At 38.4% G+C, this 22,401-nt stretch overlaps 1 pseudogene; it reads right to left on the reverse strand.

Annotated features, from left to right (window-relative positions):
* Nucleotides 1–22,401, reverse strand: part of LOC123942117 — a 163,938-nt pseudogene that overhangs the window by 131,515 nt on the left and 10,022 nt on the right.

Consider the following 22,401-nt stretch of genomic DNA (forward strand, 5'->3'; position numbering starts at 1 on the left):
AGTTACCTATGGGGCACCTGGGTGGCTCAGTGGATTAAGCCTCTGCCTTCAGCTCAGGTCACGATCTCAGGGTCCTGGGATCGAGCCCTGCATGAGGCTCTCTGCCTGGCAAGGAGCCTGCTTCCCCCTCTCTCTCTCTGCCTGCCTCTCTGCCTACTTGTGATCTCTGTCTGTCAAATAGATAAACAAAATCTTTAAAAAAAATAAAATAAAAGCAGTTACCTAAGGAGGTACCTGGATGGCTCAGTCAGTTAAGCATTGGACCCTTGATTTTGGCTCAGGCAATGACTCAGAGTCATGGTCTCCGGGTTATGAGATCAAGCCCTGTATAGGACTCTGCCCTGGGTGGGGAGCCTGCTTAACATTCTCTCTCTCGGGGCGCCTGGGTGGCTCAGTGGGTTAAGCTGCTGCCTTCGGCTCGGGTCATGATCTCAGGGTCCTGGGATCGAGTCCCGCATCGGGCTCTCTGCTCTGCGGGGAGCCTGCTTCTCCCTCTCTCTCTCTCTCTCTCTGCCTGCCTCTCTGCCTACTTGTGATCTCTCTCTGCCAAATAAATGAACAAAATCTTTAAAAAAAAAAAAAAACATTCTCTCTCTCTTCTTCTCCCTCTGCCCCACCCGGTGCCTGCCAGCTCACATGCACATTCTCTCTTTTTAAAAAAGAAAGAAAGAAAGAAAGAAAGAAAGAAAGAAAGAAAGAAAGAAAGAAAGAAAGAAAGAAAGAAAGAAAATTATATAAGAATTTATATATTTTAAGTATTACTTCAGACCATGAATGTGCTTCAAGAAGTCAACATTGAGCTGATCTACTTCATAGGTCCTGTTGAAAGGAGATAGACTCAGTAACTTTTTATCTCTTAGGGTCTGGATCTACCCCGTCCACTTCTGTATTTAGCAATTAGCATAGTGCCTACCACAGAGAAGGCCCATTTTATAAGTAATTTAAAGGAACAGAGTCAGACTCAAGTCCTGACTTTGTCATTAACTAATGTTATAGCTCAAATTCGCTAAGCCTCTCTCTCACTACCTGTAAAGTCAGTATTAGAGAGTCTCTTGCTCCCTTTATTTCCAAAAATTCTGTAATTCTATTGTTATCATTAGAAACCAGATACCTAGGAGAAAATTAAAAGTCCGTGAAGCATTGTTCTTTTCAATGTAAACCTACTAAGTATAAGTATGAAAACTAGAAGTCTTACTCAATGAATAAGGCCTAATGTACACGACAGTCTGTTTACCTTTCCCTGTTGTCCAGAGCACACATGAAATAATCATTTCTGGGGAAATGGCTAGAAGAGGATATTTGAATAAGGATCACATCTATCATCACTATATACAAATAACTCAAAGCACAGATCCTACTGAGAGCTGGTTCTTTGTAGGCAAATGCAACATTCATATAAATTGATTATCACCAGATGTATTTATAATTTGTCCAAATATCATGAGCACAATATTAAATAAGAACAATACAAAATGAGCAGCATTAGCTTAGCTTTGGTCCATGAGAGATTATAATGTAGGTCTTTCTAAACAACAACATGAGATTAATGGGGTATCTGGGGGCTTTAATGACAAATTCAGAATGGGTATAAGCCATGCAATCCATGGTACAGTAACTGGCTATAATTAAGCTGAAAAAATTCAGTGAACTGATAGATCCACTCCTAAATAACAGCAATTAAAAATAGAATTCAGGAAAAAGAAAAACTGTTACAACCATTTCAAAATCAGTCAAGATGTATGTAATCTTTGCACAGCAGAGTTTTCACCTGAATTAAATGAGTAAGAAAGCTTCAGAGCAACGCGTGATCGATACATTCAGTGAGAAGCAATGCATTTGCTCTCCTCACTCCCCAGCACAGGATCTTCATCCCTCCAGCACCATAACACAGTATGGTGCTGTTCCTTCCATGGACTTCCCTCTGAACTGAGTGAGCACACAATTGAATTAGATCTCACCATTAGAGAAATTGGTCCCTAGGGAGCAGCTCTAAAATCATCCAAGCAGAAAAGTGAGAAAGCACGTTTTATGGTTTGCTGAACAATTCCAAGGCTGCGTATAAACCAAGAGCTGAGCCTGCCGAGCGCAGAGCCCATCTCTGAATTACACATTAGATCAAGGAGTGATAGATGCTCAGATAAACATTTTTATTTTATGCCTCAACAATGTATCCTCTCTTCCTCCCATCAGACTCTGTTGACCCAACTTACACAGTGAAAACACAAATTCAGTGAATAATTGTTTACCTTTGCTCACTCAGGCAGAAATGTGCAAAGATTCTACCCATTTGTCATCCTGGTTACCTCCTCTCCCTCGCCTAGTCATCTTGATTTTTCTCTCTCGCTATTGATTTTATGAAAGAGATCTTTTTTTTAATTTGTTCTTCATAAATGATATTGACATAACTGTGTTGTGCCATTTTTGTCTTACATATTGGATTGTAAACATATTGTGTGAGATAGTTCATTTTCTCCGTGGGAAAAAGGCTAAATAGGGGCTAGAATAGTAACCCAGGGGTCAGAAAAGAATCCTCTCTCCTCAGCAGTCCTTCCAAACATCAGGGACATTTGTATAAAATCATGCCCAACCACCTTGCTTTTCTTTCTACATTTGTAAGCAAGAAATTCCACAGTGGTTATTATTGGTCAAACAGATGAAGCTACATTTCTGATGCGTTTTGTGATCACTAAATAAAAAGCTCCATATAGAAATCAGAAATAATAGCATTACTATTAGATTTGTGAATTCCTTTACTGCAGATATATTTCCTCACAATGCTCGTAAAAATAAGAAATGAAGTGTTTGGAAGATATATGCATATCATTTTAAAGGCAAATTTTTATTTGATACCAAGCATTGTCATGAGTTGCCAAACCAAATTATAATTACTGTTACTTGAAAGATGTTTTTAAATGTATCTAGTGATAAAATCAGTTAAATGAGAAACAAACAAAATATGATTAATGTGTATTGGGAGGGAGGGGAAGTCCCAATACTTTACTATGAAATTAAGAATTATATATCTGTATTCAAATGTTCCAAAAAATATCTCACTTTTATGGTTTTCAATGTCAACAATTTGTATGGAGATAAAACTTGGTCTAGAATATTGTATTTTTTTGAAAATATTAAAATCATGGTTCCAATTTTGACTATACATTTTTTATGGTTTTTACTTTTTATTTTCTTACGAAAGATAAGAACAGTGTCTCATCACTGGTGAACCTCATTCTCTGTTAACTCAAACTTTTCCTAGTTCCTACAGAGAATGCAAACATTGGCCTTTACGAAATAGTTTCATTTTCTCTTTTGAACTCTGCAGAGGTACAGTCTAATTAACAATATATATTTTCCCCTTTAGCTTCTGTTTGAGTCTCTAGGCCTGAAACAAGCTAATATGTCACATTGCATAAAGAAAGTTGAAAGTACCTAGATGTAGATTAAAGTACCCAACAGGCCACATCAGAGGTAACCATGTTCAAACCTACCTTGAGGTTTGGACCCAAATTTTGTCCTCAGAGAAGCCAAAAGAAAAGGTAACATATTAAAAGGCAAGATATTTAAATAAATAAACAAACAAGCCATCAAATTACACACACGCGCGTGCACGCACACACACACACACATAGATGTCATTTTCAATCTCATTTAAAGTTTATCTTTCAAAGCTTCTCAAATGTTGGGACCTCAGTCTGTGACTATATTTATCATTTATTTATCATCCATAATTGGTCAGCTAGAAACAGAACCCTTCCCAAAGCACCAGATACATGGCTTAGAGGTGGAGCAAACTATGGGCAAATATTTCTTGAGGCAGTTGTAGTTCAAGAAATACACAAGTTTCTCAAACCCGGTTTACAGCATTTCAACACAATTTTTATTCCTATAGATATGGGAAAATTATGAGTTTTCTTTTAGGCCACAAAGAATTCCGTGGTTATTTTTTTTTTTTAATTTTGTTCAGAATTGTTCTACTATTATTAACTAATATCATCATTATTGAACACTCACCAGCATTAGATATTCAACCAGAATTCCTGGTTTCTATTTTGAGTGTGGTGAGAATACAAAAATATTTCAAAACTCTGTAATATTCTTCTAAGTAATCCTAATACCTTACTATTCAATTATTAATTTTAGAAAAAAATCACACAAAGTAGTTTTGACTTAAATAATATTTACAGGTAGTCAAGGACTTTTAGAGAGTACCACTTACTTCTGCAAACATATGTGTGGATATTTGTCCAAATCACCCTCTTTGGGGGAAGGCTTAATTGTTCTCCTACCACCGCCAACAACAAAAAAAAGGTATAGGTTGAGATGCAAACCCCCAGTACCTCAAAATGTTACTGTATTTGGAAATGGGGCCTTTAAAGAGATAATTAAGGTAAAACAGGGTCATGGGCCTAGACCCTAATTCAATATGACCACTGTCCTCATGGGAAGAGATGAGGAAAAAGACATGCAGAGAAGGAAGAACATGTGAAGACACAGGGAGTAGAATACCATCTACAAGCCCAGGAGGGAGACCTCAGAATAAAACCAAATTTGTTGACACCTTGATCTGGGACTTACAGCCTCGAGAACTGTGAGGAAATGGAAGTCTGTTGTTTAAGCCACTCGACCTGCGGTGCTTTGTTACGGCAGCTCTTCGGTACACATACCCCTTCCTCAGTGACCTTGAAGAGGTATACAGCTTTTCAACATAGGATTAGTTTGGCACCCTAAGCAAACTCTACTTAGTAGTCTACAGCTGTGCACAGAACTGCTGTCACTGTTCCATCAGAAATGTGAGGATCTCAACATTCCATCCATATCTTTCCTATGCTCAACATCATCTCAAAATGCAAGTGCCTATGGCCATGTTACCTTCTCCAGCAGAACAGCTTATTCTCCTTCATCTCTGTATTCCCAGTAATGGAGAGGCTACCAGGTAGAAGGAAAGTAGGGATTCTTAACTCTCTCCTCTTTCTTAACCTAAAATACCAAAGTTTTAGCTTTTAGGCATTTATTTTTCTTCCTTATTTTTAAATTTATTTTTATTTCTTTCTGTCTTTTCTTGTTTGGGAGCAGGAGTTGTTGTTTCTCAAAGATTTTTCTTTTGAATTAATTTGGGTCCCCTTGAATTATCAGTGAATTCATGCATTTTCTAATAAATGGGATAAAAACTGTCCTGAGCCTGTTTGCTATTCTTTAGTACCCTACATGACTTGCTCAAGTATGTATTTATTTAAAACTAAGCACAGCTTATTGAGATGGAGACAAATTTGTTTGATTTCATTCTTTCTTTAGAGTTGTTAAGTACTCATGGTTTTGCTGGTATCTTTACATTCTTTTCATCCTGGCCCAAATTTCACTTTTTTGGATATTAATGGTCCTTTTCATAATTGTTTTTAAATAAAACTTTCTACAAAAGACCAAATTAAAACCAGCTAAGCAGCTAGGTACCACACTGGGGAAGGCCTCCTAGTGAGATGGCAGAGAGCCATGTCTACTTAAGGAAGACTGAGATAACTAGGTCTAGAACCCATCACTCCTGGACTCAAAAGTGGCTGTTCAACACAAGAAGTGGTACCTAAGGCCACATTTATAGAAGAGGCCAATTACTGTAAAGCATGTTTAGTTTCCCCAAACACCTAGACATTTGAATGTGAACTAATTTAAAGTTATTAGCATATCATAGTCTCTTCAGTGTTTCAAACAGTGATAATATCTCAGTTGGAGTGGGAATTTGACTGAGAAATTATCTCTCCCTCAATTAGCATACTTGTGTGAATATTCTGATCAAGGAAAGCATTTTAAATCTGACCATAAATTTCTTTCATCCCTGACTCATGAGAGCAGTGGTTAAGTTGGTATAGTGTTTCATTGTTTTGTTAACCTCCTTTGAAATATAAACTTAAAAGTTTGGCTTTACTCATCAGTTTCCTTAGTAAAAGAGACTGACCCAAACATAGTCTTGAAATGCAAATTTGTGTCCATTCTGTGAAACAAAGATTGAGAATTGAGAATAGCTAGAAGACTCTCAATTCTCAACCTCTGCTTTCACCACTTCTAGTCACTTCCATTAGCTAAAATGACCAGGACCTCAGAACATCATCCTTTCCTTTTATGATGGGGCAAGATTCCCAGAGTCAGACAATCCCCTAACCAAATGCAGAAGGTTCCAGAAGTCATTTCATCCAGTTAGGGAGTAGAATCCTCCTCATAAGTCTGAGGAAGATTTCAAACAAAGGCATACTTAAAGTAGCATTAGCATAGAAAGGAAAGGCATCCCATGGGTGACTTCCTAATGACAATAATAGAAGGTAGAGGGTGGGGGTAGGGTACAAAGTGTTAAAATAACTGTCAACTTACTGTCATATGACCAGCCAAACTACTACTGAAGAATGAGAACAAAATAAGACATTTTCAGACTACAGAATTGAGCATAACTATCCATTAGCAGATGCTTACCGAAAAAAAAACAAAAATCTTTTAAAAGATACCCTTCAGGGGAATGACCTTAGACTTAGAATGGAAAAATGAATGAAAAGAAAAGAGGGAGATGCAGGGAAGAATAGTAAACAAAGAACTGGGAGCATCAGGTGAATCCAAATATCAGTTTACTAGGTAATAAAAATGACTAATTCTGAGTTTTTCTAAATGGCAGGAAACAGCTATGGGACAACAACAATATGCAAGCTATTATAGAGGTGACAAGAGCTACTGAGTTCTAAGGTCCTCGTAAGGTTTGGGAGAAAAGCAGGACATTGACTAATATTTGGCATCACTAAGTCAAAAACATAAGAGTAACCAATAAGGAATTGAAAAGGCAATAATAACCTTCCAACCAGAAAGGGGCATGGGGGAAGGGGGAGGCAATAAAGAAATAAAGAATAAAGAAAACCCAATCATGCTATAGAAAATAGAGAAAGAAGGAACTAAAGGAAGGATAAGGGAAGACATTGACAGAATCTAAACCAAACCTTGACATTATGGAAAAGTTACATCCAAAAGCAGATTGCTTATTTCAAAATGCAAATGCTTATCTGTTCACACACAGCATACCCTGTTGCTGTCATTATTATCACAACCACTTTTTGCTGCAAAGATTGACAGATTTAAGCTGCCAGCGTCTAATTAAGAAGCCCCCTCCATCCACAACTGCAGTTATGAGGCGCACCCACCACAGGTCCTTATTATCCCAGTTGGTGCTCAGTTTCAGAAAGCATTGGTTTGGAAGAGCATAACAAAAACTATCCCCCAAAAAAGAGTTCACATTCATAAGTACACATGGATATACTCTAAAACCCTAGAGCTCATTACACTCTTTTTTATCTTGATCCTGAGTATGTAACTGTACAGACCCCTGAAGTCAGATCCTCTTCCCAGTATAATTTAGCTAAGGATTCTGTTACATCCATCTGCAGAAGGAATTTAATTTTTCAGAATGGAAAGTAATAGAGCTCACCCAAAACTGAAATTGCAAGGTTGGAACCTCCCTGCTTCTTAGCATCAGTAGGCATATAAAAAGAATATGATTTATGTCCCTAAACCTAAAATATTCTGAAGCAATTATTTACTTAATATTTTGTTAAATTACCTAGGATTGCAGTTTTGATTAGGAAAGCAAAAGAGAAGTCTGCAGGTGGCCTGTAAAGCTAATTTTGAAGATAGCTCTCCTAAGCTCATGCAGTGGTCTTGGAATATTAACATAGTGTTACAAACCGCAGTGCCCTCAGGGTGTTCACCTGCCACAGAATTTAATTTATTTTATATCTCATCTAATAGACTGAGTCTCATCCATTAAGTAAATACAATGTGGAAATATTGTCTTGTTTCTCTAAAGAGGAAACCAGCGAAGATGGGAGATTTATTCTGCAGAATCTTTTGCTACTCTAATTGGATTCAAATTCGGCTGTGTTGTGACCTATTCCTCATTAAGGTGCAGCATATAGGATACTGCCCACATGACGCAGGGTCCTGTGGGCTGCTTTAGCATGTAGGAACATGTAAAGCAAAAGTCAAATCAAATAGACAATTTCCGTGACGATGAATTTACCAAACTTTGGATGTCATCGTAGAGTTGCCTGATATTCATAGGCCAAAAATATTTCTCATTTAAGTACTCTACATAGGGGTTTGAGGTATTCACCAACCTTGGAAAGGCAAATAGAGTCAGAAGTTGATAATTCTGAGAAATGTTTCCTATTAGTGGTGACAAAGAAAGAGGTTTGCAGCGGTAGGCAACCTTTAAAAATAAGAAGTGAGTGAATCAAACATAACATTACAATAGAGAGAAAATTGAATTCATCTGCACATTAGGAGGGTGGCTTCTTTCTTCACAGGTGTCCTGACTGTGCCATGACACTGGAGACTAACGAGACCCCCCCCCCCCATCTCTGGAAGATAAATTCAACACGCAAGGTATTGTTCTAATATATTCTCAAACTGTTTAGAATGTACTTAGCAGATGGCAATGGGATAGTATTTTTATCGTTAGACATTCATAACAAGAAGGAACATAAGTTGAAACAAGACAAACCTGGAAGAAGTTTAATACACACTCACCTTCCCAATTCATTTGGCAAAATTAAAACAGTTTCTCAGAAGGAGTGTTTGGAAGCCAAAAGTATTAGGATGCTTTTATAACTAACCTTGGTAGAAGTCAATAAAACAGTTAAGAATGTGCTACCCCAAGCCTTTAAATAAGAAAGCCTCCAAACATTTGAAGAAACCATCCAGGGACAGAAAATTTTCACAAAATTTCACTGGTTCATTTACTTTCATTTCTGTCTACCAAAGATTTTTTTAAGCTTCTTCTTAATTCTCTTGTGGCAACTAATATATTTTATTTTCTATTCATCTCGTCCCTGACTCCTCCCGAATTACAAATCCAGTTGAACAGATGGCAAATACAGGTATGTACCCACACATTTCCAATTTCTTGCATGATTCCCTGGGGCTTTACTCTTATCTTTTCTTCTGATTACTTGACCACCTGATTTCAGCAAACCTCCTCAAAAAAAAAAGGATGCCAGTCATATGACAGATTTCAGTTTCCTGTTAACGGTGATTTCTCTAACAGAGAGTTACCTTCAAGCTTTCCAAGTGTACAATCTAGAAGTAGCTAAAACAAAGGTTAGGAAAAAAGTATTGGGGGTAAAAAAAAGAAATAAATTTAAATGACATGAGATACCGCAACATTGGAACATTTTTAGGGAAAGGTTTGGACTACAGAGGAAGCTACTTGTCTAAATGATTGTGAATCATCCAAAATACACAGAATAGTTTCTTTGTTTCTAAATGTTAATGCTGGCACTTTCCTAATTATAGAAAAAAATCATTGCAGATGAGGCATCCTTGTCTCTGAGTTAACTGTCCCAAATGAAGGACTGGAGAGGCAGTTTTAATTGAGGTGGGCAAACTTCAGGATAAACTTAATCTTCCAAAAGCTGAGATGCTTATCTCTTGAGTCCTTATAATTAATATCTCTAAGTAGTAGTGTCTTGTAATGTTTGGTGAGAATTCAACCCTTTAAAGCCAAAAATTCTGCAAGAGGTGGCCTTATGTGTGTCATAACAGTGCTTTTTATTACACACTAGACTGAAATAGAGACTCAGATTAGTGACATGAATCAACTTTTAGGCTCATGACCAAAAGGCTAAGGAGGCTTTTCTTATCTATCATTAAATATAAAAAAAATTACATCAACAAGTTGGCACCTCCACTCGTGCACATTCTCCTTTCTTATTCCAGTTCACTTCGTAACAAGGGCTATTAGATTGTTGTTTACATTAAACCATTTACTGGGCTTTATTTTTTTTTTTGAGAATTAACTAATAAGACACATTTTAATAGAAAAGCAAATAACCACTATTTTATATACTGCATTTCTTCAGAAAATCTCAAGCAAAGGATCACTTTTGATTTCCAGAGTAGTTCAGCACTGCAGATGGAAACCCACTGCCCTTCCGTACGAGGTTGGCTTCCACTGGGCTGCAGAATTCAAGCTTTCTCAGATGTTAATACAGAGTCAAAAGTGGTGGATAGGGGCGCCTGGGTAGCTCAGTGGGTTAAAGCCTCTGCCTTCGGCTCAGGTCATGATCCCAGGGTCCTGGGATCGAGCCCCGCATCGGGTTCTCTGCTCAGCAGGGAGCCTGCTTCCTCCTCTCTCTCTCTCTGCCTGCCTCTCTGCCTACTTGAAATCTCTGTCTGTCAAATAAATAAATAAAATCTTTAAAAAAAAAAAAAAAAGCAGTGGATAAAACTCTGCAGATGGCTTGTGCCTGTTCCAGGCTGCTGCACTGATAGATCCAGAGGCTGTACTCCTTGTTGCTGGCATCGGTGGTCTTCAAGGCCAGTAAGCTTTTCCTGCCCCCAGGCCATCGTCGTAACATACCATGCGGATGATTAAATATAGAGTGTGCCGGTGTAAGACGTCATACTGATCTGATGATGATACTTTTATACCATACTTGGAAACTCCCATGATAAATTCTTCCTCCAGAGGAACAAAAGACAACTTTCCATCTTGCTGGGCAACATCTATGTAATTGATGAGGTCTAGAGGCCCTTCAAGACTTTTTCCTTCAGAGAATTTCAGTTTCTCAATGGCACCAACATATTTTATTCAAAATTCTGCACAGGTATCTGAATTGTTGTTGCTTTGTCCTGAGCTCTTGGTCGAGTCCGTGTCAAGGCTGGCCACGGTGCTGGATCGGGAGAGCCCCTGAGGCTGGAGTCCACGGACTTGCTCTTAGTACTGATTTCACTACTCTGGGAACTGCTGCTACTGTGTCGCTTTTTGCCTTTTCACCACAGCTGCCTATTCACTTTTTTTTTTTTTTTAAAGATTTTATTTATTTATTTGACAGAGAGAGAGAGATCACAAGTAGGCAAAGAGGCAGGCAGAGAGAGAGGAGGAAGCAAGCTCCCTACGGAGCAGAGAGCCCGATGCGGGGCTTGATCCCAGGACCCTGAGATCATGACCTGAGCCGAAGGCAGCGGCTTAATCCACTGAGCCACCCAGGCGCCCCTGCCTATTCACTTTTAATGAAATACTATACAACATGCAATAAGTGATGTAGAATAATTATGACACCATATGTATATTCTATTGCAAAGTTCAAATAGTGCTTTCACATGCATCATCTCATCTAACTCTTACAATAACCCTGCAGTGTGTTATATAAGCTTGAAAGACAAGGACTTTAAGCTTTATAGAAAGATTATAACTTTCTCACCTAGTAGACAGCAAATGATTGCTGATTCCAAGAAATGTTTTATTTCTTAAATGATTGCCTTTAAGAGTGTTCTGATCCAATCAAGATTTGAACTGACAAATCCTATGCATCCACTGGAGTTTCCTGTCCCGGGAAATAAAAATAAAGACTCACTCCAAACAAGAGTGACAGAGACGATGTTCCTGGGAAAAGTGGCAGTAACAGGAATGATGTTCTAGGAGCTCTTTGGAGAAAATAAAGGAACACCAGGAACCTGGAATGGCAACCGCTGAAGGAATATTAAAGGACAAGCATGCAGGAATGAAGTTTGTATTGTTACCATGCAGAGAAGTGAGGGCAAGATAAAGACATTTAGGGCTTGAAACTACTAGGAATATCCTCAAGGAAAATATTCCAGAGACCTACAAAAAAAAAAAAAAAAAAAAAAAAAGATCCTTTCCATGGTCAAGCAAGTAAGTATTGCATATTCAGGTTACAAAAATCAGGACCAGAGGCACCTGGGTGGCTCAGTGGGTTAAGCCGTTGCCTTCAGCTCAGGTCATGATCCCAGGGTCCTGGGATGGAGCCCCGCATTGGGCTCTCTGCTCAGCAGGGAGCCTGCTTCCCTTCCTCTCTCTGCCTGCCTCTCTGCCTACTTGTGGTCTCTGTCTGTCAAATAAACAAATAAAATCTTTAAAAAAAAAAAATCAGGACCATGCAGCAACTTTTTGAGGGCCCTGGGGGGCTGAAACACCTAGGGCTTTGCCTTGCCAAACCAACTCTTCAAAAGAAAACCAAAGTGAGTGAACCCCAGCTATCTCAAGAAAACAAAGATAACCTTATAGAACAGAAGTAAAGAGTAGGAGGGGGAAACGCACTCAAGAATCTATTTCAGAAAAGGTTGTTTGCTTGACCCGCAAAGAGGAGGCCTCTCTTTGGTTAATGAGGATATACACAGCCCAAATGGCCACTTGAGACACCTCAAATATAGCAGCCCTGTAGGCAATCTTATGACACTAAATTATATTCTCTTCCCTCCATATCATAAAAGAGAAGAGACATGCACATGAAATTATAAAACATTGCCCAAAAAATTAAATAAAGTATTCTCCACTCCCCTTTCCCATTCTCATGTGTTTTAGTCTGATAAGTCTCCTAACATATGAATTTGGGTGGAGGGGATACGTTCAGTGCATGGCACCATATGATTTCTTGTTTGGATGACTGTGATTGTCCCCTGATTAGTCATTGCTCCTTGCTCTGATCCATCTACCACACTGTGTCTGGAGTGAACTCTCTAAAATGTGGATCTGATCATGGCACCCCCATCCCCTGCAACACACACATATACTTAGGATGCTTTAATGATTTCCCACTGCATATAGAGCAAAGCCTAAATTTCTCAACATAAACACTCCTTGTACTGTCGTCATACCAATTTCCCAAACACAGAGCACTTCTAGACTCTCTGTGCCTTGTTGATACTGTCTGCTGTGCCTGGAATATGTGCAGCCTCCTCCCTTCTGTCTGCTAATTCCTGTTCCTATCTTCAGGATCACAACCCCTACACAGCCTTTCCTGATCCCATCATGCAGTTTATTTCTTATACTTAAGTAATGTGATTATAGTTTTGTAAAGATGTGAAGGCAATGTTATTTCTGGCACCAAAAATTCTCTTAGGAAGGAACTGTATTTCTATGGAAAAAAGTATATCCTGAAAAAGGTCAAGTATAAAAGGAGAAAAATGGGCTGGATTCGGGGAGAACTGCCAGGCATCTGGCAATGGGAAAATGTGTTGTTCTGCAGAAGAGTTGGGAGGTGAGAGTCTAAAGGAAAGGGATGGAGGGTTGGGGACTCTGAATGAGTAGATTCTTCAATGAGATCCCTCCATGAATAACCCAGAATTAATGGTACATTCTGCAAAAATGCAAGGAAATCATGGAGTAGATGATTTTACACTTGAAAACCAACATAGGAATGAGCCTTTGTGTCCTGGAGGAAGTGGCTAAAGAAAAGAGGCATTAATACAGGAGTCAGACTATAACAATGTAAGCCCTGTGAATTTACAAAAAATTTTAGAAGGTTTGCGTATACTCGAATAACAGACTTGGAGATATGAAACAATGTTACTTATATCTCTAGAGCCAAGAAGATACAAGCTGGCATCTAAGTTATCCTTCAGTTATGGGCTCTACCTTAGTCTGCCTTTATTACAATTAATTATATATGCTGGCTTCCATACTAAATTATGATCTCATATAGGACAGGGACTCAGACTTATTAACCTCTGTATTCTCTTATATAGGAAATACAGCAAAATACTTATGAGTAGAAACTCAACAAATGTTTGTTGAACTGAATTGAATTGAATTATTAATAAGAACATCTTCAAAATATTCAGAAACTCCAGAATACTTCCTTTCAGATGGAATTTTCAAAAATCTGCCAAAGTATGAATGTGGGCTTGGAAAGAAAAAGAAGGAGGTGGTTAATTGTGGCAGTGGGGAAGGTTAGGAAGAGATAGCAATCATTATAGTCAACATGTAATATGAGGCCAACATGTACAAAATGGGTCCTTAAGAATGTCTTCCATTAACTTTCTCAAACTTGACATGTTGGATCAGATCATCTTTTTTTTAAGGGGAGCTATCCTATGTATTATACAATATTTAACAGTGTCCCTGGCCTCTACCCTTAGATGCTTATAACACCATCCATTTGTGACAAGTAAATAGATCTTCAAACATTGTCAAATGCCCCGTGAAGAGCCATATCACTCCCAATTGAGAATGGTTAATCTCAAGTGTAGACAATTTATAGCACCTACTGAGGAAAAACTGGGTCCCAGTTTCTAAAAGGGATGGAGTGAATGCCATGGAGACTGACAATTTGCCATGAAATATTCAGCTGACTTGTTCATTGTACCCTCACTCTTGGGTGATCAGCCTTACCCCTGATTTCAGCCCCTACTCTTCAATGCCCATCAGTGCTAACTAATTCAGCCACATCTCCTGCTCTGGTTAACATGGTCTTGCCTGGCTGGCCAATTTGTCCCCATGCCTTCACACAACCCTCATTTTGATATTTTTAATTTTTTACCAATTTGTCATTGATTAACTAAACATTCCATTCAAAAGTCAAGCTCCAGAAATCAGTAATTGCCTGACCCAAGGCCTGCCATTCTCCCAGTTCTGCTTCCCTCTCCTTACTCCCTGTAGCTTCACCTCTGTGTTTTTATCCTGAATATTAACCTCTGCTTTGACAGGAAAGGGTCAGCATCAAGTTGCCGTTCATATATCACCGTTGGACCTAATTTTTGTGAAACAGGAATCACTGAATCCCATCAGTACAGCTTCAGGTTATTCATTGCCATTTCCCTTTTGCATCATGGGTTCTCAATATCTATGAACTACCATTGAATGAAAAAGGAGCCAATGGTACCAAGGAAAATGATGACAATATTTTTGGGTTATCCCAGAATGCATTTCACTCCAAATAAATGTACACAACAACAACACTCTATAATGTAATCTGCCAAATAAGTTAAGACTAGAAAAATACAAGAACCAAGACACTATCACTGAAACACATCAAGTACTTTGGAATGCATGACAATGTGGAATGTAAAGAAGGTGGAGGAAGGTAAGAAAATAGAAGGCTGAGGCTTCCGTCCATTCAGAAATTGAGGAGAGGTCATTAGAAAAAGAAAAAACTACCCAACAACAAGCCAATGAATAACTCAAGCATAGCTCATGTTATGTATGAATGACAAGTACTCAGGATTCCTCAGAAACTACTAATTAGAATTGAGAGAATTGACTCTGAAAATGATTTATGGTAATCAGTTTCTTATAAGACTTGAGTCCCAGGAAATCAGGAGTTTTAAACTATTAATTGACTCATTTTGTAAGAAAGATATATGTTTAAATCAACTTGGATTTCTCTATTGACCCTATTTTACACAAAAAGAAGAAAGAATATGGGAGCAGGCTATTGAGCACACAACCCCTGACTGATTGGAGCTTAAGAAGAATTTAGGATATATTTTACCATTAAAGCCCTAAAAAGAAGTATAGCTATTTTTTAATCAGATGCTGCTCCAGCACAAGTGCTTTTTAGTGCTCATTTAGTTTTCCAAATGCAATAATTAAAAAAATATATAAGTGGACTTATTTTAGTCTCAAATGTGAGAGCATTTTTCTCACATAAACAAACATACACACAGCTAATCATAACATAAACTACTCCATTCATTCCTCATTTATTTAACAGATATTTACTGAGCCCCTCCCCTGTCTTAGAGAATAGCAAAATTTATTTAAAATAAATTTAGTGGAAGTGTATTGTCTGCAGCCCCATTCACGTAAATCTTCCAGGTTTAAAGTCCTTGCACAAGGTACAAATATATTTTATCAGACATCGTTCTAAACCCTCACTGAAGGTGATTGGCTGGTCACCTGACACAAGGCCAGCCAATCCTAAAGCTGGCCAGGAGTTGCCCAAGAAAGATAATCAGAAACCGGGAGATTTCCCTTTTCAGAAAATGTAAGGAGAGAATCACAGGAGACTGATACAGCTGGTGGGGAGAAATGAAATACATGCAGGTAGCGATATCAGAATAGCCACAAGAGGGGCCCCTCGGTGGCTCAGTTGGTTAAGTGTCTGCCCTTGGCACAAGTCATGATCCTGGGGTCCTGGGATCCATCTTGGCAGCAGGCTGCCTGCTCCACGGGGAGCCTGCTTCTCCCTCTCTCTCTACCCTTCCCCCTCCTTGTGTTCTCTCTTTCTCTCAAATAAGGAAACAAAATCTAAAAAAAAAGAGAGAGAGAAAGAAAATAGATGCAAGGTCCTGTGAAAGATAAAGTTCTCAGGAGGTTGTTCCGTGGGTCAGCAGGACAATCCATCTAGAGAGGGAGAGAAAGAGGAGCAGCATTGACCCAGCAGAGACATCTGGATCCCAGGAAGGAGACCAGGAAGGAGACCAGAAGGCAAGGGGAGAAGCAAGTCCCTGGAATTGCCATTCTTTTCTTTTTTTTTTTTTTTAAAGATTTTATTTATTTATTTGACAGACAGAGATCACAAGTAGGCAGAGAGGCAGGCTGAGAGAGAGGAAGGTAAGCAGGCTCCTCGCTGAGCAGAGAGCCCGATGCAGGGCTTGATCCCAGAACACTGCGATCACAACTGAGCCAAAGGCAGAGGCTTTAACCCACTGAGCCAGCCAGGCACCCCTGGAATTGCCATTTTTGATCACTTCCCATCCCAGGCCACCAAAAGTTTGATTAAGGGGACCCCTTTTTCTTGAGGTATTTGAGTGAGTCTCTGTTCTCAGTCCCTGAATGACAAAAAGTAGGCTTCACGCATATGCTTAAGACAACAATAAACCACTGAAAAGATTAAAAAAAAAAAATCCTAACCCTAACCCTAACCTTAACCCTAACCCTAACCTTAACCCTAACCCTAACCCTAACCCTAACCCTAACCTTAAATCCCCCATGTTGCTTACCCTGGAGTTATGAACAGGAAATAAAGGCAAAACGGATGGCACCTAAGCTAGCAGGGAGACTAATGTAAGTAAAACACAGTATTGTACTGTGGAACTTGTAATTGGTTTTAATCATATTTAACATCTGTTTCTCTACTTTAGCATATAATTTAGATGAAGCAGCTTAGAAATCTCAGCAAGAATCCATATTTTGCATTTATTGAAAGAGGAGCACTTTCCAAGTGATCAAATTGCTCTCCTAATTCACTCATAATAATGGAGTAATTTGGAAAGTCTTTTTTATTTTCCTCATGAAATGTTCTTAATCAGTGGTCCTAGCTACTAAAGACTTCCCATCTGCCATCCCAGCAATAGCAGTGTAAGATTACCGACCTTGCAGAACTTCTCAGAATTTTCCCATCTATGGCTATGTCTCTCTTCATTTGACCTCTAACTTTACCATGCTGCTGAAATTGCTCTTAAGTCACCAATTGCCTCCTACTCATCAGACTCAATGCGGCCTCACTTCTTGTCCTCCTTAGCTTCCCAGAGGGTTAACCCACACGACCTGAAATTCTCACTTTCCATGGTGTCCTAGGGATTAGTGAATCCTTGTGAATGATGAGAACTTGGCTCCAGTCCTAACTTGGTGTAGTCCAGGACAACAAATATGTTCTATTTCTCCTATACAGTGCTTTTAAAAGTCTAATTTAATGTGCTATAATCCTATGATTCTCATTATAATCTAGAGTTATGACTTCTTTTGAAAAGTCAGAGGTCTGGCAATACTAGGCCTACTCATCAAAACTCACCAGTGGCCCCATTAAAAAAGTCCTACCTCCTTGGTACCTCAGTCCTGACCTCATACTCAGATGGCAAGTATGCTCTGACCTGAGGCTCCCTCCATCTTTAAGTTACCTGGCTGACCCTTTAGACTCCTCCAACCCCTGCTTCCACAGTGCCTTCAACCACACCCTTACACCAACAATTGACATGTACTAATATTCAAACCTCAGCTTTCATCTTTTCTTTATCTTTTCAGGAATCTTATTATTTTCGATATCTTCAGAATTACCTCTAAAATGATGCCAAAGTGTATACTTGAATCCTTATCTCTCTTCTAGCTCCATATCCAAATGGCTAACTGCAGCTAGTCACTTCCATTCAGAAACCTCACTTGCAACCTAAATTCAACATACCCCAAATTGATCTCCTGAATTGTGCCATCTTCCCGATCCAACAAGCCTGCTTCTCTCTAATTCTTTACATCTGTTATTTCTGTCTCTTCATTTCAGTTACCTAGGCCTCAAACCTCTAAAACATCTTACTATCTCCCATTTCCTATAAAGCTGGTGCTAAGTTGGTAAAGTGCACTTCTGCAAAGCTTCTTGAAAGTATCTCCCTTCCCCTGCCACAGTCCAAGTTCATATCATCATAGCTTCATTGGCTCTACTGAGCTAGGCCATGAGCTAGCTGCTGAACTCCTAAGCTATTCCCTAGCTGAAATATTGCAGTCTCTCTCTCCCCGTGAATGTTACTTACACCTTCCAGTTCATTCTATATGCTGTACAAAACTAATTTTCCAAAGCACAGCTCTGACCCAGTTAAATTACATTACATTTTTTCCCCCTGAAGGTTAACTAAATGAAGAACTTCCATGATATGGTCTAATCTATTCTCCTATGTCTATCTCTTCATGAATATGTAATGTAAGCACCATGTTCCAACAAACTAGGCCCCACTGTTTCCTCCAGATGTGCCATAGTCACCCAACACTTTGTTTTCCCTTATGCTACTCTCTCTGCCAGAAACCATGCCCAGCCATCTCCTCCCTCTCTGTGCTTTAGATACTTAACGGTTCTTCAAGGTCCACGGCAAAATCCACTTCTTCCTTAAAGACATCTTTATGTTAATTTTCCCTAATTCCCATAATACCTTAATGATGCCATCAATTTAATATTCAAGGCCTATCCAGAAGTAACCAAAAAGTACCTGATTTGGTGTGATTTATCATATGAGTTGCACATGAAATAAGGCCATCAAGCAGTAGTGAGTTTTTCTACTAATAAATTAGGCAAGCCTCATATGTCTATAAGGTATTGTCCTCTTTTGAATATAATCTCATTTAAGCCATGTGTAGTAATGATTTACATTTTACAATTTCTCAGTTTACAAATGAAAAAGCCAAAGAGACTGCTGACTGTAGTGATATTTGGGAATCTCAGGATTCGACAAGCTTTCTAACAATGAGAGATTTACTCTACTTCTCTTAAGGCATGAACCTTTTCACTCAAATGCCAACAGTCCTTGTGTTCTTGTCCAATCCATTATTCTAGGTTGAATTTCTTTAGAGCAAACATTGTGTCTGCCATAACAGCTAACGTGATGCCAAGCACATGGTAGACATTAAACATCTATTAAAAACTAAAAATCGAGGGCGCCTGGGTGGCTCAGTGGTTTAAGCCGCTGCCTTCGGCTCAGGTCATGATCTTGGGGTCCTGGGATCGAGTCCCACATCGGGCTCCCTGCTTGGCAGGGAGCCTGCTTCCCTCTCACTCTCTCTGTCTGTCTCTCTGCCTACTTGTGATCTCTCTTTGTCAAATAATTAAATAAAATCTTTTAAAAAAAATTAAAAATCTATTAAATTAAAATAGAGAGGAGGGGAATCAACCCTTTAGGTCCAACTTTTTCTGGAAACATTGAATTTGAAAGAATTTTATCAATATCAGAGCATGATTGAAGAATTGAAGCAATTGAAAGAAAACAATTTCAATAAAAAGTCAAGTGATGTTTCTTAGTACTTCTCAGGGAATACAATGTGAGACATAAGAAGAATCAGTAAACTGTAGCCACCCACCTCAGGACAAAGGGGTTAAAAGCTCCACGGTGCTCGGAAACCCTCTTGACCCAACGATCTAAGGAGTCACTGGGTCAAAAGCCTTCCTGAGACTGAAATCCTGGTTTGGAAAGTTTTCTTTTAGCAGGATCAGCTCCGCCTGTGACTCTCCATTCTTGCTTCCTTCTGTCATGGCACATATTCTTATTTAAGCTGTTGGCATTTGAAAGGTCCCTCTGAATAATTGATGACTTTCTGGAAATATGCAGAGAGCATTTTGCCAAGAACAGGAGCCCCATTTGGGGAACTGGTCAGATTAGAAATTCAGTTTCAAGTCCAAATCCCTTTCAACCTGAAACCTTCTGTCAGCTTGGAAAAGGAAGGCCAGGTCTGGTCAGCACTTGCCAAGGAAATAGCCATATATAATTAGGAAATATTTTTTTAATGGAACAAATATCACTCATTTCAATGAACAAAAGCAGCTTTGGGAGTTATTGTCACTGCCATTACTCTTTTGTAATGCATAATCACTGTATGTATATCGCTATTGGCAAATCTTATGCCTGTACATAAGGCACAAAGAATTAAAATCAGGGTACTGTTTTATGTGACTTTTTAAAAGAACTTTCACTTATTGCTGAGAAAGTCCAAACAGATACCAAAAAAAAAAAAAAAAAGTACTTGTTAACGAATGTATGGGGAAAAAACCACAAAGAACAATGTGATTATGACCTCTTTTCTCATGTCGACCTCTCTGACACACAGTAGTAACAAAATGTTACCTCTACAGTCTCCAACTTAGAATCATAATAGACCTGGTCAGGAAAGGGATCTTTTCTTTGTCAACTGTGAGTTAGGCTACTTGTCTTCAAAACTTATGACCTGTTAATTCCCAAGTAAAAACAGCTCTACTATGGTTTTGACTGCTATTAGACCAGGGTTTCTTTTTTTTTTTTTTTTTCAAAGATTTAATTTATTTATTTGACAGAGAGAAATCACAACTAGCCAGAGAGGCAGGCAGAGAGAGAGAGAGGGAAGCAGGCTCCCCGCTGAGCAGAGAGCCCGATGCGAGACTTGATCCCAGGACCCTGAAATCATGACCTGAGCCAAAGGCAGTGGCTTAACCCACTGAGCCACCCAGGTGCCCCTAGACCAGGATTTCTTAATCTTTCCTGGGCCACAGCTGTTTGCAGAGTCTTGTGTCTTCTGCATTTCTTCCCAGAAATGTTCTTAAATGCATAACATTAGATAAATGAGATTACAAAGGGAACTAGTTTTATCACAAAGATATTATTTTTTTAATTTACAATATAATGATCTATGTATTCTTTGCTAATGTATTTAATAACAAGATCTAATGGATTTATCTAATACTTACCACCATTTCAAAGTAAAAATGAGCATACATGGTATTTTAAGATATCTATATCAACATTAATATATGCAAATATCTTGTGTTGAGGTCACAAATACTACTCATTACTATAGGGGTTTGTTGCCTACATATATAACAGATGGAAATGTGAAATTTTAATTAAAGGTTAGTGAAATTACAGTTTTAAGTTTCTTTCATTCAAGTTCAGAACACTTTGGACTTTATTCTCAAAAAAAGAAGCATATCCTTTTAATTAGTTCTGTTGGTTACTGTAAATCCCCAGTATTGTTAGAAACTTTATACCTACCTTGAATAATGCATGGTATCTGTTTGTCAATTCAGTGATCCTAAACAGGTATCATGGGGAGCAGGTGGAGATAGGGGGTGTTGCTTGTATGTGGCAGACCCTGAGGTCTATAGTTTATTCTATTCATTAGATTAAATGATGTACATATATTTTTTTTGTTTTATTTAAATTCAAGTTAATTAACATATAGTGTATTATTAATTTGGGGGTAGAATTTAGTGATTCGTCAATTGCATATAACATCCAGTGCTCATAACGTCAAGTGTCCTCTCTATTGCTCATCACCCAATTACCCCATTCCCTCACACACCTCTTCTCCAACAATCCTCAGTTATAGCACATTTTCCCTGTTAATGTTTTCGTTAGCTCCATAGATTCTTATATAATGTTAAGATTATCTGATTTATTTGTTTAGACCGAAGAGCGTCTCTTTAACATGCTGTGGTGTTCAGTAAAGGGCTTCTGACAATAACCAAAGATATGAGTAATCATTTAGTAATCAGCAGACCTTCTCAAATCACATCTTAACTCTAAGCTCAAGTACAAATCAGTGATTTATTGTGAAAAAGCACCCTGTTTGTTGAAATAATGTTTTTAAATCATCCATGGGGTGAAATTCTTATTAAACTTATTAGACCCTAAAATAGAATCTATCCAACAGAGGTGTATATTTTCAATCAATTATTCCAAAATATCTATTGAGTACCTGTTTACTAGTTACTGAGGAAGTCCAAAGAATATGAAATAGACTGCATCCTGCTTTCAAGAAGTTGATAATCTAGTGCTCCATGCAAAACTAGATTATCAACTTCTTGAAAGCAGGATGCAGTCTATTTCATATTCTTTGGACTTCCTCAGTAACTAGTAAACAGGTACTCAATAGATATTTTGGAATAATTGATTGAAAATATACACCTCTGTTGGATAGATTCTATTTTAGGGTCTAATACTGTTACGCTGAAAAAATTAATAAAAAGGGAAAAAAAAAAAAAAAAAAAAAGTAAGAAGTTGATAATCTAGATGTAGAAAGAGGAAGATCTTAGAAATAAAAGACATCATTTTAAAGATTACAATCTCCACAATATTATACTGCAGTGCCCAATCAATCTTTAGGGGCCATACAGTCACCACATTGATTGCAGGGAAATCAGAGTTTATGTAAGAGAGGTTTTCCTAAAGAGATATTTCAATACT

Source organism: Meles meles, chromosome 5 (genome assembly GCF_922984935.1).
Source record: "Meles meles chromosome 5, mMelMel3.1 paternal haplotype, whole genome shotgun sequence".
Lineage (NCBI taxonomy): Eukaryota > Metazoa > Chordata > Mammalia > Carnivora > Mustelidae > Meles > Meles meles.